A 10,013-nucleotide genomic window follows, 5' to 3' on the forward strand; every position below is an offset into this window, starting at 1 on the left:
ACGTAGAAGGTTCATCTTGTAGAGACAAAACTTTGTTGAAATATTGCCTAGCTACTGCCTTGTCAAGATTTCTGAAGGTTGAATACTACTACAACACTCACAACTTTAGTCTCTTCTAATATTTGGAAGTTACCATAAGTAGAGAAGAGGCTAGGGTTTCTATTAGTAAGAGAAAAGAGTGTAGAAGAGTAAGAATAGCTCCTTAACTCAAAATCAACACACTAGATAACTATTGTTTTCTTTTTCCCCCATGCTTCGAACAGTTTCGAAGAATGGAGACCTGCCATCGAGAGGAAGAAAAATTTGACCTCTCCCAAGCTTGCAAAAGACTTGTGGGAAGAGAAGAATGACCTTCATTTTTTTTCTTAGGCAAATTCTTCCTACTATGCTCACATCACTAGCAGAATGGGAATGCCCACACCTATCTATTTCATCTAAAGAAACCTCAAAAGAAAAGATCCTCCCCCCTCAGTTTCACTAGCCTATGTGTATACAAAGTAGAACTGAATGTTGAAGAACAATTGTGCCCCCATACGGTTGCAATGGGTCGTCCTAGATGTGATTTCTCCTTGCCCTTGATAGTTGAAGGTGACAATGACCGAGATAATTTCTAAAAAAATTTCATGTAATTGATCTTCTAACTTCTCACAAGAGACGAGATAATTAGGGAACTAATTTACAATTATATTCATTTGTGTCTCATTTATAAAATCATGATAAGTGATTGAATCAAATTCAACAAGTCATGGATTTTAAACCAATTCAAACTGTCCTTAGCATGATACTCTTCAAACTGAAGTCACCAAAAGCCTTGAGCAGCCAAAAGTCGAAAGTCATAAACCGCCCATGAACTAAATCTTGCTCAATCCACAATATAGACCTATAAACTCGCCTAAAGGTCTAGCAAGGTTGAGCGATGCTATTTGCTTGAAAAACTCAGCTATTATTCCGTAGAACTCATCTATCAATTAGGGGTTCTCACTAGGATGACTTGCCAAGAGCACTCGCACAAAGTTCCCACATAGTAGACACCTACAAGCTAGATTTATTTGCTACACAACTAGCTAAACAAAGCTGATAATAATTTTCTTTTTTCATGCAGCCAATTATGAAATACCAGTCATGGCCCTTGCCTATAAATTGGTGGTAAAAAAATTATGTGCGGCCATATAAGAACTATGACATGAAATCTAGGCCGCAATTCTATACTTTTGGCGAGAGCAACCTCTGAATAAAACATCTCTAAGATTCTATTAAACACAATCATCTAAAACTATCTCATAGTTCTGTATGACTCACCCATCTTTGTCTAAGGGGTACTCTGTAAAATAGTCCAAACAACTCACTTAAAAGAATTCCCAATTCTCCTTTTGAGGTCTTGGTATCTTTCCACAAATAACGTTGGATCCAACACAAAGGATATGTAGTCTTTCCCCCATGCTAAGCAAATCAAAACCCTTCAGCTGAAAAAGAAAACTTTCATACACAATATAAAACAAAAGAATTTAAGCAACTGCACCAACGGGATCTCTTACAATGCTTTAATGACCTACCAAAAACTAAGCCTAAAAGTAATAATGCACAACCCAATAATAAAACCAATAGAACGATAAAAGCCAACTTTCCCACTCTGGCAACAAGCAGATCACGCACATGAGTACAGATACAAAGCGGCATTGTACTGTAACACGAAAAGATGAAAGGAAAAGCAGACTTGGATGTGAGCTTATTCAAATAAAAATTTACCTCAACCCGCACGAATCCAAAATCAGAAGCTGAAAACCCACCTCCGGAGACGATAGATTCAAACAAGAATCGCCAAAAAAAAAAACCCTTGTCTTCCAATGACCCTCGTCTTCCCTACAAAGAGGGAAAAAACCAAAAACGCCGGCCGCTTCCAGGCACCGGGATCAGAGGGGAAAAGTTAGCAGGTGCCAGAGAACAACAGATCGCATATTCCCTTGTTCTAGCTGATCAGATTTTGAAAGAGAAGAAGAATGACCAAGTGTTCCAAGCAAGTCTTCCCCTTCTCTTGTCTTCGCCGTCGTGCTCTTCATACTTTTCGTAGAAATGTTGGACTGGTTTGCTTTCCGCCGATCATCGAAGCTCGGGATTGAAAAAACGAACCAATCAGACCGAAAAGTAGACCTCAGAAAAGAACCTTCAGGACCAACGCGGTGTCGGCGTTCAGAAGGATAAGGGTCAATTGAGGTACACTTTTAATGAGTGAGTTTAGAACAAAAACTGTTTGCGTGATTAATTATGTCCAGGATTAGTTAGTTTGCTTATTAAATAAAAAAATCTCATTTAGTTCTCCCCAAAATCATTCTCCTGTGGCCAATGATGCCTTTCCACGTAGGTAGGACTTTTTAAGATAACGTGTTCAATGTTTTATATATATACATATATGACCTGAAATTCATTTTGAACCGGGGAAAAGTTTGAAATAGATAGTAGGTACTCTTAAATAATAATTTATTTAATTCATCTTTTTTAAAAAAAATTAAAACTAATCAAAGTTGCACGTTCAAGAGGTGACTTTTAGGGCATCTCCAACCGAGAACCCAATTTTTCACGGCAAAATACAGCAAAACTCCAAAATGTCGTGAATCTGCTCCAATCGAACTCCATTTTAGATGCTTCTGCGAAGGTAACGATCCTTCTCCCCTTTCGCACGTTTTTTCACCAAATCTGGTTGAGAGAGCAAAATAGCGTGGGTGAACAGTGCAACGCCAATATTGACGTCGCAATGTTCACCCGCAAGTAAATGACGGAAGATTTGACGTTCGGCTGGAGCGAATGAACGACGTCATACGCACGTTTGGCGTTCGGTTGGAGATGCTCTTAATGAGTGACTTGCATAAAAAAATATGATTTTTTTTTTAAATCTGCATTAATGATTAAAACTTAACTTTAACTGATAAACATATTAGATTACTTCCTTTGATAATGAAAGTGAAGCTGTTTGAGCGGTTTAGCAGTATTATCAAATCAAATTAAATTGATTAAAAATATATATACATATTAAATAATATATATATATATATATATATATATAAGTTAGCTTAATTATTGTGAATGATTAAACCAAATAAATGTATAATTAGTTAGTGTAAGCGCATTAAAATGCAACATTAAAAAATAACTATAATTTGTAATATTATTATGGGAATTAACTGAAAAATTTACCTGTTGAACCGCCGGTTCAATCTGGCTAGATTCGGTTCGATACAGATCCGATTCTGAAGCTTGATCTGACCAGCCACCAGACCGATTCACGATTGAACCGGCCGGTCCGGTCCGGTCCGATTTTCAAAATAGTGGTAAGAACTCATAGCACTATAGTAAGGATAAGTGCATGATACATGATACAATAAATAAAGAATATCTCGATAAAGGCACATGCTATCAAGTTTAATATAAAATAAACTAACGCCTCCTCTATGGCAGTATGACATCAATGCCATGCATGTAATGTTATGGTGGCGAAAATGGTATACTTTGTAACTCATGTAGCTCCTCAGTAGCTATGTTAGACTGCTCAATGTTTGTCTTGCTTATAAACTACATGATGGATGGAACATACTTTACTGAACCATGATGGTATATCCTATTGTGAAGGATAGCTGAAGAAGCCATGAGAGTTTATTTGATCAACGTAAGAGGATGGTCCAACAACCATACTGCAAGGATCTACACAAGTACAGTAGAAAAGGTTGAGTCGACCTAGATTGGATCATTTATGTGGCACCTCCATATTTATTATACAGTTCTACCTATTATGATCTGACCTAAGTTGAGGTAACCTGGTAAACTTCTACTTTTGAACCCCCTCTTATTTGTTTGAAAGTATAATTTGTGTGCATATGAGAGTCTACATGTGTGCTAAAGTGGGTCTTTGGAGTCTATTTGTATGTTTGAAATTTTTTAAATTCCCCAAAGAGCACGGTGATGCTGGATTCGGTAGCGCTTCGGTAACTATGCTCTCGAGTTTTTGGTAATTTAATTATGCGCTTTAGTGCACAACGGACATGGCGGTGCCGTGGATCCTAAAAGTCTATTTTATAAGCCATGTATTGTGTTGTGTGGCACCACGACGCTAGACCAATTTTTATATTTAAAATATATGTTTCATTATTCTATTTCATTCATTTCACTTGAGTCGTTGACGCTAGGGGAGAACAAGAGAGATTTTAAGATAAAATGTTTATTTCGGGTGGCTTTGGAACATTTTTAGCTGATGACCCAGTTCAAAAATTTGCTCGGATTGAAATAGGTTATATTTTGTCTATCTAAGTCTTTAATAATTTAGAGTTTTTGAGTTTTTTTATCAATTTTATAAACAAAAAAGTTGTTTTCTCAAATTCTAGCCATATTCATTTGTGAAACTTTTGATAGTGTTCGTTGTGATTATTTTGATTGTTTTGAGTATTTATTCAAGATTTTTCGCCAAGTTATTTTGAAAAGCAGCAATTTTTATAAATTCAAAATTTTATTTTGCATATAAAAATAGTGATTCGGTTTAGTTAAAGCTTCATTATATTGTTTACACAATCTCTAGTAATGTGGAAGAATTCTGAAAACTATAGGTTTGGAGAACTGTAGAACGTCACCGAGTGGGAAATTATTTTGGCAGCTATTAGAATATTTTGTAGAATTATACAATAACACTGTAATCACTTCATTCATGTACGATGTACTTTATTTTTTAGTATATATGTTCAAAGTATGAATTGTGTGAAAGAACTTTCGTTGGTGGCTAGAAGGGATTACGTTGGCGATGAGAAGGGATTATCTTGGTGATGATAAGGGATTCTGTTGGTTGTTATGTATTGAAAATTCTGGAGCTTAAGGGCTATTTTAATATTTACTAAGAAGGGATTTGTTTGCAAAGAGAATAAGTTCTATTTTTTGTTATATACTGAAAGTTGGGGACTAAGAGCCAGTTTGATATTTATTGTGCGGTGTTTGTTTGTATTTAAGTATAATTTCAATAGTTTATTTAAATGCTTATTTCAATTAAGTATTAGAGTCTACTTCAATTTTAGCTTTCTATACAATACTTTTATTACTATTTCCGCATTTTCAACTCTTTTTGTTTGAATTATTGATTCTTATTTCACATTATTATATCCTTCTGAGTTGTGTTAGCTCGCTCATATTTTTGCTTTCATTTTCAGGTCAGAGAAAGGATAAGAAGCGAGCTGAGAGCTTTGATATATGGCATTGATCTATATTGTAGCTAGGTATGCATTTTGGTTACTTTTATTTTTATTGGCTTGGCTTTTATTTTTATTGTACTTTTCTATTATTAAGCGGTGTTATAAATAGATCTAAGATTATACATATATTTTGGATGACATATAAATAAATTATTTATGAGATTCAGTAGTTATCCGCTTTATATTTATAGTCAGTAATGGCTCTGTATTGTATACAACTTGGGATATTTTAGTTTAGTTTCTACATCTTGCCATGATCAGACATGATATGACCGTATGGTTTGGTTAAGTTATATCGGGTCAGGTCATTATAAGTTATTGATATACGAGCATTAATTGGAGGAATGAATTGTAATGGAGCTATAGGATTTAATATGTAGAATAATGAGATAGTTCTAGGTAGTATATGATATTCATTTTGTTTCTTTTTCATATACATGTATCGCATATAATTTTGTTAAGTGCCTTTGAGATAGATAGATCGACCAAATCTAGATAAGATTAATTGTCAGAGCTCCAGTCAGGCAACTCAAATTTAAGGTATGACTCTTGTGATAAATTCTGAGATAGCTTCCCGAATTGCAGGTTTGGTAGCATAAGTAGTAAGTGAGACTCACATGCATATTTTTGATACTCGGCATGATGACATAGACAGGTACATGCAAAATTTTATGTGATTACAATCTCCCAAACTTTTAGGTGTCATTGAGCCTAGGAGATTTGAGAATTAACTTATGAGAATATAGAAGAGTCTAGATGGGATGCATTATCCTCCAGAGATGAGAGTTGCATAAGCTACTTTTCTGTTGGGCGGTTAGGTGAAGCACTAGCAGCTGGGAAAGCAAAAAGAGAAATTTCAGGTCGTACGAACGCCCTAATCTTGGGAGGAGTTTATAGAGACATTTAGGACCTAGTTTGTACCTCTGTCAAGTAGGAGGGAACTACACAATTCTTTTCAAAGATTGGTTCAGGGGTGTATGTTAATAATGTAATATGTGGCATAATTTATTGCTTTGACTATGTATGCTCCATAGTTGATTATATTGATACTTATGAGGAGAGCTATTATAGATCTCAAAAAGGAGTCTGGGATACTTTAAGACAACCATTACTAAAATAATACATTACAGATTTTGCTCAGTTGGCCTAGATGGTCAAGAGAATAGAGGCTGATTTAATAGTAGTTCAATAACAATGGATTACAAGTAGGAAAATGTTTGGCGGTGAGGCATCTAGTAGTGGCCATTCTGGGAAGATGAGCAGTTTTGAATCAGCTTCGTTTAAAAGGAAGGGACATTTTGTATCAATTCCTTCTGGATCTGATAGAGGTAGTGTTGGCAGGTCTAGATGTTAATTTAGTGGGGCACCACTATGCTAAAATTATGGTAAAAGGCACAACGATCAGTTCTACAGAGTATTAGGCTCATGTTTTTGTCGTGGTCAGTACAAACACAGGATTGTCGAGTGCCCATATGGTGGATCTGATAGACATTTTGATTGGAGATATGAACTCTCTAGATAGCCGACAATGGGTAGGCAAAAGACAGTATCATCTCGATCACATATTGAGGTTTCTGCATCATCAGTAGATCAATATTTTGGATGTTTGAGGGGTGTTGGCTCCATTACATCCATAAGTTTACAATCAAACGCAGCAAGAGGCCTTGGGTGAGTCTGCAAATGTTGTGATAGCTACATTTTATATTTTTGTATCTCCCTATCATATTTTATTAAATTCTAGTTCTTGTCATTCTTTCATTACCAAAGAAATATTTTGATTCCACTGATTTGCCTTTCATGCCATTGCTTGTTTTCTTGTTAGTAGTTTTGCCTGTAAGAGGCAGTATGGTTGTTAGTATGATTTATTTTTATGATTTAGAGTTTTCTTATAGGATTTGGAGATCTATTCTGATTTTACTACATGTTTCTACACTTAATGTCATTTTGGGTATTGACAGCATAAGTTAGTATGGGACTCAAATCGATTGTATAAAAAAGAGAGTAACTCTATATTAGGGTGGTGAGAGTTTTATGGTTAAAAGAATTAGAGGTATTCTATCTTGTTTGCTTTCTACTCTAGAGGTGGATAAACTTTGGAGAAAAGATAGTCCCATGTTTTTAGTATCCATAAGAGATATGTGGTTACCTCATATAACTGTAAGTAGTATTCATGCAATTTTGAAGTTTCTGGATTTCTTCCCTGAGAAGTTAGTGACTTTATCATCAGATAGGGAGATAGAGTTTTACATAGATATTTTTTGGGGTACTTCTCAGATAGAATTTTACATAGATATTTTTTGGGGTACTTCTCACCTAAGGAGTTTCAAGAGTTGAAGGCACAACTTTAGGATTTAGTGGACATATATTTCATCCATCCCAGTGTATCTCTGTGGTGAGCACCTATTTTGTTTGTAAAGAATAATGATGACACCTTACAGATATTTATTAACTACAAAGATCTGAATAAGATAACTATCAAGAATAAGTATCCCTTGTCTAAGATTGGTGACTTATTTAATTACTTGGTTGGATGTTTTGTATTTTTAAAGATTGATTTATGGTATGTTTATCATCATCTAAAGATGATGGAGGAGGATGTAGTGAAGATTTCATTTAGTAAAAGTTATGGATATTATGAGCTTTTAGTCATGCCATTTGGAGTGTTAATTCCCAAGCAGTCTTTATGAATTTGATGAATAGGGTTTTCATGAAGTATATGGATTAGTTTGTGATAGTCTTTATAGATAATATTTTGATTTATTCTAGATCGAATGTTGAGAATACAGCACACTTGACGATAGCTTTGGAGATTATTAGGCATCATCAGCTATATACTAATTTCTCGAAGTATGAGTCTTGGTTGAATAACATTTCTTTTCTAGGACACATCATGAGAAGTACATGTATTTATGTGGATCCCAAGAAGGTTTAGGCTGTTTATGATTAGCCAAAGCCTACTACAGTTTGTGGGGTGCATAGTTTCTCAAGCTTGGCTAGTTACTATCAAAATTTTATTTAGGGATTTTTCATATTTCTTCGCCATTAACTAGACTTACTCAAAAGCCAATATCTTTTATATATACTCCAAAGTGTGAAGAGAGTTTTTGAATGTTGAAGGATTGTTTGACTTCTGCTCTCATTCAGACTACTTATTCACGTTCAAATGTGTTTCAAACTTTTAACGATGTTTTATTGAAAGGATTGATATGCGTATTGATGGAGCATGAAAGAATTATTACGTATGCATCTTTATAATTGAAATCAGAAGAGAAGAACTATCCGACACATGATCTAGAGTTAACTACTATTTTATTTGTTTTAAAGATTTGGAGGTATTACTTATACGGAGTTAGATACGATATATTCATTGATCATTAGAGTTTGACGTATATTTTTACTCAGAATGATCTAAATTTGAGATAAAAGAGATGATTTGAGTTGATGATCAATGATTATGATTTATCTATTTAGTATTAGCCTAGTAAGACGAATGTAGTGGCATATGCTTTGAGTATGAATTTTCAGTTAGTTCTTTTTCAGTGCTTATGTAAACTTTTTTATTTAAGATTTGGTGAAACTAGAGACAGAGGTTATATCCATTAATATATATTCAAATTGGTTAACATTGATGATTATTAAACCTACTTTTCAGGAAAGAGTTTAGGAAGTTTAGAAGTTAAATACATAGCAACTAAAGCTGATTGGTTAGATTAGGTTTGGTAAGAGACCTGACTTTTGCTATCTAATTTTGGTATCATTTTCTACCAGGACTATATGAGGCATAATATTCAAGCAAGGGCGAAACCGGCTATAATTTTCACTAGGGGGGGGGGATTTATAAGTAATTGTTGGTAGATATGTTGGGGGTCCAAGGAGTCAGCGCCTCCTGGCGGGGTTTGACATGGCGTATGAATACCTTAGAGATTGAGAGAGAGCTTTTGAGCTATTTTAATTTTTTTTTTTTTTTGTCTCTGTATGTAAGCTACACTATTCATCCAAAAAAGCAATAAGATGCATGATGATTTAAAAAGTATATTATGGTGGCTTGAATTGAATAGGATGTAGCAGAGTTTGTTTTGAAGTAATATGAGGCTTATCAAATAGTGAAGATAGAGCATCAACGACATGGCAATTTTTTGCAATTATTACTTATTCAAGATTTACAACATACTCTTTCAGTATTTCTCTTTTGTTAGCAGATATGCTGTGTGAAGTTCTGTTTCTGCTCCAGGATCGTCCTGGGACGATCTGGGATCGTCCTGGGACGATCTGGGATCGTCCTGGGACGATCAGTTGAAATTTGCTCCAGATTGCTCCAGGTGATTTTTCTCCCAGGATCGGCCAGGCCGATAGGGGCATCGTCCCAGGCTGATCAGTTCAGTGTAAAAGACAGAGAGCAGAACTTTTTTCAGAATTAATTATCGTCCTGAGGATCGTCCAGGGAATCAGCCAGGACGATGGGTTTTTGGTCTGATCGTCCAGGACGATCGAGGCATCGTCCCGGGACGATCAGTGGATGGCACAAGTCAGAGAGCAAGGGGTTTTTGAAAATTAATTATCGTCCTGAATCGTCCTGCGAAATCATCCCAAGACGATGTGAAATTGGTCTGATCGTCCAGGACGATCGTGCGATCGGCCAGGATGATCTGAGTATTTTAAAGCTGAAATGAGGTCATTTTGAAGAGAGAGAAAATCAAAATAAATATCTAAAATCAGCCGAGGAGAGAGAAGGTCGAGAGCTAAATTGGAAAAGTTGATTTTCGGGCGACGACGAGCCATTTTCGTCCGTCA

General features: G+C 35.4%; 1 protein-coding gene across 3 annotated transcripts in view; it reads right to left on the minus strand.

The window, feature by feature from the left end:
- Positions 1-2,167, minus strand: part of LOC110096372 (probable magnesium transporter NIPA8) — a 33,457-nt gene extending 31,290 nt beyond the window's left edge. For 2 of the 3 annotated variants that reach the window (XM_020822285.2, XM_020822283.2), the window contains exon 1: positions 1,747-2,167. The gene's annotated coding sequence lies outside the window, so the exon portion shown is untranslated. The remainder of the gene's footprint in view (positions 1-1,746) is intronic. The other variant, XM_020822284.2, reaches the window with a different exon arrangement.
- Between the last annotated feature and the right edge of the window lie 7,846 nt (positions 2,168-10,013).

This window comes from Dendrobium catenatum, unplaced genomic scaffold, assembly GCF_001605985.2.
Source record: "Dendrobium catenatum unplaced genomic scaffold, ASM160598v2 fragScaff_scaffold_621, whole genome shotgun sequence".
NCBI classification, from domain to species: Eukaryota; Viridiplantae; Streptophyta; class Magnoliopsida; order Asparagales; family Orchidaceae; genus Dendrobium; species Dendrobium catenatum.